Genomic DNA, 6899 nt, shown 5'->3' with positions numbered 1-6899 from the left:
AGACATCACAGAAAAGGGGCGAAGTCGGTGTGATTGATTTTACACCACTTATCGCCCGAGGAGAGTAGTGCTCCACGAGGTCAAAGTTTTTATTTGTTCAACGAAATCACAAATGGGATATCTTTGTGACTTGGTTGTAAACTATCCTCTGCTATCACTCGTTCCGCCTCGGTAACTTTGAAAATCAATTTAGCGTACATCTTTCAATAATACAATACAAACTTTCAATATGAAATTCGTGGGCGCTCTGTCAATAACGCTGACGGTCTTCCAGCTACGCGTAGAACTCGTTCATCCATTGCACGCAAGCCCACCGAATTGTGAAATGTGATATCTAAAGCATATAACCCGAAACTATCAAAGTGATCGAGGTCAACAATGTCAAACTGTTACCATAGCAATGCGCAGTCACAGAATCAAGAGCACAATTCGTCGCCTGGCGTCACGGGTGGTAATTATCTCCTCCTCCTCCTCCCCCTCCTCCTCCTCCTCCTCCGAACCCTCCTTCATCATCATTGTCATCATCACCACCACCACCATCTCCATACTTCATCATCATGATCTATAATTCATTTATCAGTTTCCGTTATCCACTTTCTCTGTCTCCCAGTAGAAAACGATCACTATAGGGACAATATTACGTGCTTCCCAAAACCATAAACCTACGCACATGGACTTTCTCTGATCCATCATCACCACCGCCCCCTGATGACGTGCATTTAGGCACTTACATTCAGATGTTTGAACAATGACAATTGCGTAATCGTGCATCGTCACTGACAAAAGACTCGTGTCCCTAATAATTTCAGTCTAATTTGGCTGAGGTGCCTTTCAGACTCAGCTTTCTTTAAAAAAAAACACCAATGATGGAGAGCAGCAAACCTAAAAACACACCGAAATTATGTGTCACAAAATGGGTAATTATTTAATTGGACACTTTTAGACAAGCACTTAATGTTGCTTAATGGAGATATACATGACATTGTCATCTACCGTTAGTGTCCGTGTTTACTCTGCAATGTACAAAAACAATGGGGGGGGGGGGATAGATTACCAATCACAATCACCCTGTCCAAATTCGCATTCTCGTGTAAAGTACGTGCATTTAGCAAATGAAAATGCTTGAGCCATTATTTCCCATACAGTATACACTACAACTGCACATGCATATTTTTGCGCTATATTCTTCTTCTTCATGTAGTTTTTAGATTTCTAAAAGCGTCGTCTTGCTTTTTTTTTTCAGGCAGGCTGTCAGCGATGATGATCAGATCAAAGCAGTAAAGCATGTTAAAATGTTTTTTGTGACGCTTTTGACTGACAAAAGTGCATTTTTATGAGCCATGAATGTCCATGTGTAAACCCTTCCAATGTCCATTTTGTTGATTGTATATGACTATTGTGTATATTATGCGAGCCACACAGACGTGTCTGTATCGATTAATATACCTGCCGGCAGTAATTATGGCATTCTCCATTCATTCGCAACGTCATGTATATAGATAACTTGCTATCGATTTGATTGTATGAATATAAGAGTCTCCAATTATAATATTTCTTCCTCTTGTTATACGCGTAATTATCCGGACTGCTGTAAGTAAAATCGCTAAATAGGAAGAGCTCATTTCTGTGGCAGAGCTACTGTATACGCTCATTTGTATTTCGCTATTGACTGTTTATCTTCTTTTATTTATTTTTTTCCATTTGCATTTGACACACTGTTCGCAAATAGAGGAATTGCAAATAACCAAATGATGTGTTACAGAAGAAAAAAAAAACAGAGCAAATGGTATATCTATTTTTATTATGATTTATATGTAAATACATCATTGTCAATTTTACACAAACATTATGTAAAAGAAAATACCCCTCTGAAAATTCATAAGGTCAACTAATTCATCTTCATCACATTTTTCTTCTTTTTCTATATATATCCGAATAGCGGGGAGATAATCTCCCTATGGAGGTGAAAATATGCACCCAGTCGTCACACAGCGTCATTAAACCATGGACCTACATAATCATGAAAAATCATTCTAGATATTACAGGATCAAACGATCAATATAGATACCTCAACATCGGCTAGAATAGGTCTGTATACAAAAATATATTCTGTACATAGATGAAATTACAAAAGGCGTAGATGGTATTGATTCAATCCAACTGAAATATTAAAGGGGAAATCCAGTCCAAATATAAGTTAGTCCCTTAAAAAGATGAAATCTTCAGAGTTCAACGGTAAAAGTTTGACTGAAATCGGATGAAAAATGACGGAGTTATGACATTTTGAAGTTTTGCTAATTTCTACAAAATAGTTCTTGTACAGTGGATATATGAATGTGTAAATGAGTGAGCTAACCATGTCATATGGCAAGTAGTGAAGGGATGACATTCATGCTCACTTTGCCATTTGCATATTCATTATTGACCGTTCAAGAACTGATTCCTGAAAAATTAGCGAAACTTCGAAATGTCGTAACTTTCTTATTTTTCACCCAATTTCGATCAAACTTTTACCATTGAACTAGTAAATTTTACTCTTTCTTATCAGACTAACTTATATATTTGGACTGGATTTCCCCTTTAAGGATCACTATGTCCATGGTTAACATATTTAATTCAGTTGCGTTAAGACGAAAAACAACAACAATTGGGGAAGAGCTTAATTGTGATGAGATTCTTCATTTCACACCGTATATGATTTATATTATCATGTCAAATAATACAGAAACGAAACTGTAAAATTGTACTATTTGTTATAAGATTGTTTATATTATCGTGTCAAATACAGAAACGAAACTGTAAAATTGTAATATTTGTTATAAGTATGTTTATATTATCGTGTCAAATACACAAACGAAACTGTAAAATTTCAATATCTATTGTAAGTATGTTTGATGAAAAGGTAATTTATGCCACTCTTTTCACAGTATGGGTATGGTATGCATTAGATAGATATGAGTACACGAATACACCATTTCTTATGTGCACATCTGGGCAAATAAACTTTGGGGTTTTTCCCAGTTCGTTTCAAGCTGAAATTATGCATAAGGTTGCCGGAAGTAACAATTTAAGGAATTCATGTTGAAATAAAGAACGAATTTGCATAGACCAAGCCCCTCCATGATCAATCAACGATCAAAAAAAAAAAAAAGCATTCATTTTATATTCATTGAATGTATAGTAGCAAAACTACTTCTTTTATTATTGCCAAATACTATAGCTTTAATGAACATTTTGTTGTTTTCAGGTGGATATGCTGGCAAGCACTATCATGATACATGAGCAATCATTACATCACAGATGCTTATCTCAGTGAATTCAAACCAATATGCCTGTTATGGCAAATGATCATTTTCTGCTCATGCGCAAATTCGAACAACGAAATGGCTTCTCCTAATAGGTTATCTATGCCCAGTATGCGTATTTTTTTATTTACACGCAAGCCTGTGGCTTTTCGCAATTAAATTAAATGAAACCGCTAGTAATGCGTCTATGCTTACTCCGCTCGTGTCTCCGCTCGCGACGATTCGATTCGTACACGTTCATCAGTGAGTGTGTGCACGGGCTGTGAAAGTTTTGCCTGCCGTGTACATGGTAGACCCATGGAGCTACTAACAACTCCATGGTAGACCCTCATCGAATAGTACATGTGTAAATTAATAAGTATGTAAACGAGTGCGAAAAACAAAACAATGCGAAACAAAAAATCTGACAAGGAGGAGAGGGGGAGAGAGAGAATCATATTCACAAGAAAGAGATAAAAAAGCAATGAATATTCTGTGATATCTCATCAGTCATGCGACAGTATACAAATGATGCACAGGATAGAGTGCGTTAGTGTAGGCGTAGTGCACTCGAGGGTATTTACAATTGTGAAACATGCACGAGGCGAAGCCGAGTGCATGTTGCACTACATTGTAAATACCCGAGAGTGAGCTACGCCTACACTAACGCCACGAAATAATCCTGTGCATCATTTGTTTTATAAAATGGGTCGAAAATTCGAAAACTAACATCATTTTTCAGCGTTTTTCACGTACCTTTGTGGGTCAAGACGTCCGAAGATGTTCGTCCCAAACTTTTACGCACGTCGCACTCGCGGAAGTCCCGCACATACAGTATAAGTATAATGGGGGGTTGGGTTTCCGGACACCCGCATGAAAACTTACTTATTTTACATAGAATATGCACCCTTTACCTTAAAGACTTGATATAGACTCCTCATATAGGCCTACTAGACAACATACTCTGAAAACGGCGTGAGAATTAACCTGCTAAATCGTTGGATTTGCTCTTCAAAGTGACTCCATGTACGCGTCCGGTCCCATAACGCTTGGTCTACTGTACTGTACAAAGTGTACGTATAGTATGGAGGTGTATCCTATTACCGAACGATTTTTGTTTTATTGCTCCAAACGGGCAACATTATGCAATAATTCAGCCAAAAATATCCTTATAGATAATTGAAATGCTGATGACTTTAGCTGTAACGAAAATACTTGAAAAATAAGCCAACTTCTAGAAAAAATCCGTATTTCAAATAACCCTTCCACAAAAGTTGTCTCTTTTTACCGACGCAAATCGTATTGTATTACCGAACGTGCGCCCTCTGTATGGGGAAAATTGTACATTGTATTTTCGGTCAATGTTTATTAACGCAGGACAACGAATATCGAAATCGTAGCAATTATTACGTAAATTTGATGTAAATTGCGTTTTGTTTTGTTTTTTGATGCAGTTTAGCAATATTTTCGGCACTGGCTTCCCCTGTGAGATAACAGCGCGTAGTGCAATGAATGCGTATTCGAGTTGTTGTACGCGCTCCATTGACAAAGTACGCGTTCGGTAATGGGATACCGTTCGGTAATAGGATACCTGACTATACAGTATACGTACGTACGCCACGTATGCACAAGGGAAGACAGGCCGGCCGGCCGGCAGCCCGAACTAGAAGTTGTTTACAGGATTGACAGCGCGTACGCGTATGCATGCAATTCATCAAAGGAGCCGCCGCGCGCACAGACGATCGGCAATCTACCATAGGATTACAGGCAGTGCAGTTGTACTGAAGTAAAGGAAGGAGGTGTGTCTCATTTCAGCGCTTCCTATTGGCTACATTCTTGAACCCATTTTATAATGATCAATGTTATTGCGGCCGGGTTCCATATGGAAGACGCACGGATGCGTATTTTTTATTTACACGCAAGCCTGTGGCTTTTCGCAATCCGCATTACTAGCGGTTTCATTGACAATTGCGAAAAGCCACAGGCTTGCGTGTAAATTTAAAATACGCATTCGGCGACGCAAGCCTGTGGCTTTTCGCAATTAAATTCAATGAAACCGCTAGTAATGCGTCTATGCTTACTCCGCTCGTGCCTCTGCTCGCGGCGATTCGATTCGTGCACGTTCATCAGTGAGTGTGTGCACGGGCTGTGAAAGTTTTGCCTGCCGTGGTAGACCCTCATCGAATAGTACATGTGTAAATTAATAAGTATGTAAACGAGTGCGAAAAACAAAACAATGCAAAACAAAAAATCTGACAAGGAGGAGAGGGGGAGAGAGAGAATCATATTCACAGGAAAGAGATAAAAAAGCAATGAATATTAAGCAAATAATCAACGTTGGTGAAGGTGATGGGGCAAACTATCACTTCCGAGGCGATCTGGATGTAGCTATCTTTCCGAAGCGCAGCTGAGGAAAGATAGCGTACACATTCAGATCGCCGAGGAAGTGATACAGTAGCTTGTCTCATTGCCTGAAACTAAAAGTTGATTATTTGCTTTAATATATTCCACATCTAGGGTCCTAGAAATTCCCATTTTATTCCACATCTGAAACCGTTTTAGCTGTCTTTAGGTATCCCTAAGACTTAGGCTATACGTGTGCGCGTAGATGTTTTTAACAATGAATTTGCTGCGAGCACCGCGCGGCACCGAAGTGAAAGTGCGTTGCACTGTGTACTATCAAGTGACCTAGGTCACATGATAGTCCACAGTGCAACGCACTTTTATTTCGCGCGTACTCATCTTGCGTTAGGACTGTGTGGACTGTGTGGAGATCAGCGAAACAAAAGGGACTATCAACATAGAGTGTAACGAACTTTTCTTCTCGGGTGATGTGATGGGCAAAACTACGCTTCATCACGTGATCAGCTCTGGACCAATCCTATTGCAACATTCTTAGAATGTGGAATATAATCTGTGATATCTCATCAGTCATGCGCAACAGTGATCAATGTTATTGCGGGTTCGATACGGAAGACCGGATGCACAACTGTATTGGTGTAGGCTACCTATATAAAATGATGGGGATGTATTTATTTCTCAGCCCCCAGCCCCCTCTGTTATATTTGTTGCTATTAAAGGCCCCTAAATTTATCTTCAGACTGATGGTATATTATTTTGTTTCTCAAACCTGCCCCTCTTTTCTTCATACTAGTTTCAAAGACTCACTGTGCATATGCATTTTCCGACCTCTCTCGACCCCTTCCTTTTTCAAATGCATGACTCGTGTATTTCTTCCCTTCCTCGATCACTGCTTGAATTATCATAAAATTTATTTGTTTCTTACGACTTTCTCTGCCTCTTCCCTCCTCTCTTCGAATCGAATCGTCGCGAGCAGAGGCACTCACACAACTCTTCGCAACGAACCCGAGCGGAGTAAGCATAGACGTATTACTAGCGGTTTCATTCTTGCGAAAAGCCACAGGCTTGCGTGTAAATAAAAAATACGCGCCCAGTATCTTATGCCGAATGCATCAGACATAAAGCAAATAAATGTTCAACTTCAATAGGGTCCTATCTAATGGGTTTGTGATGATGCTAGTTGTGTTGATAGGTAAGTTCTGATGGCTCACCCGTTAGCGAAGCTTGAAGGCATGAAAATCGGGAGAAATCCA

This window comes from Diadema antillarum, unplaced genomic scaffold (genome assembly GCF_040938485.1).
Source record: "Diadema antillarum isolate AM-2024a unplaced genomic scaffold, OU_Dant_1.0 seq00000877_RagTag, whole genome shotgun sequence".
In the NCBI taxonomy this organism is placed as follows: domain Eukaryota; kingdom Metazoa; phylum Echinodermata; class Echinoidea; order Diadematoida; family Diadematidae; genus Diadema; species Diadema antillarum.
This window is presented reverse-complemented; position numbering follows the sequence as displayed.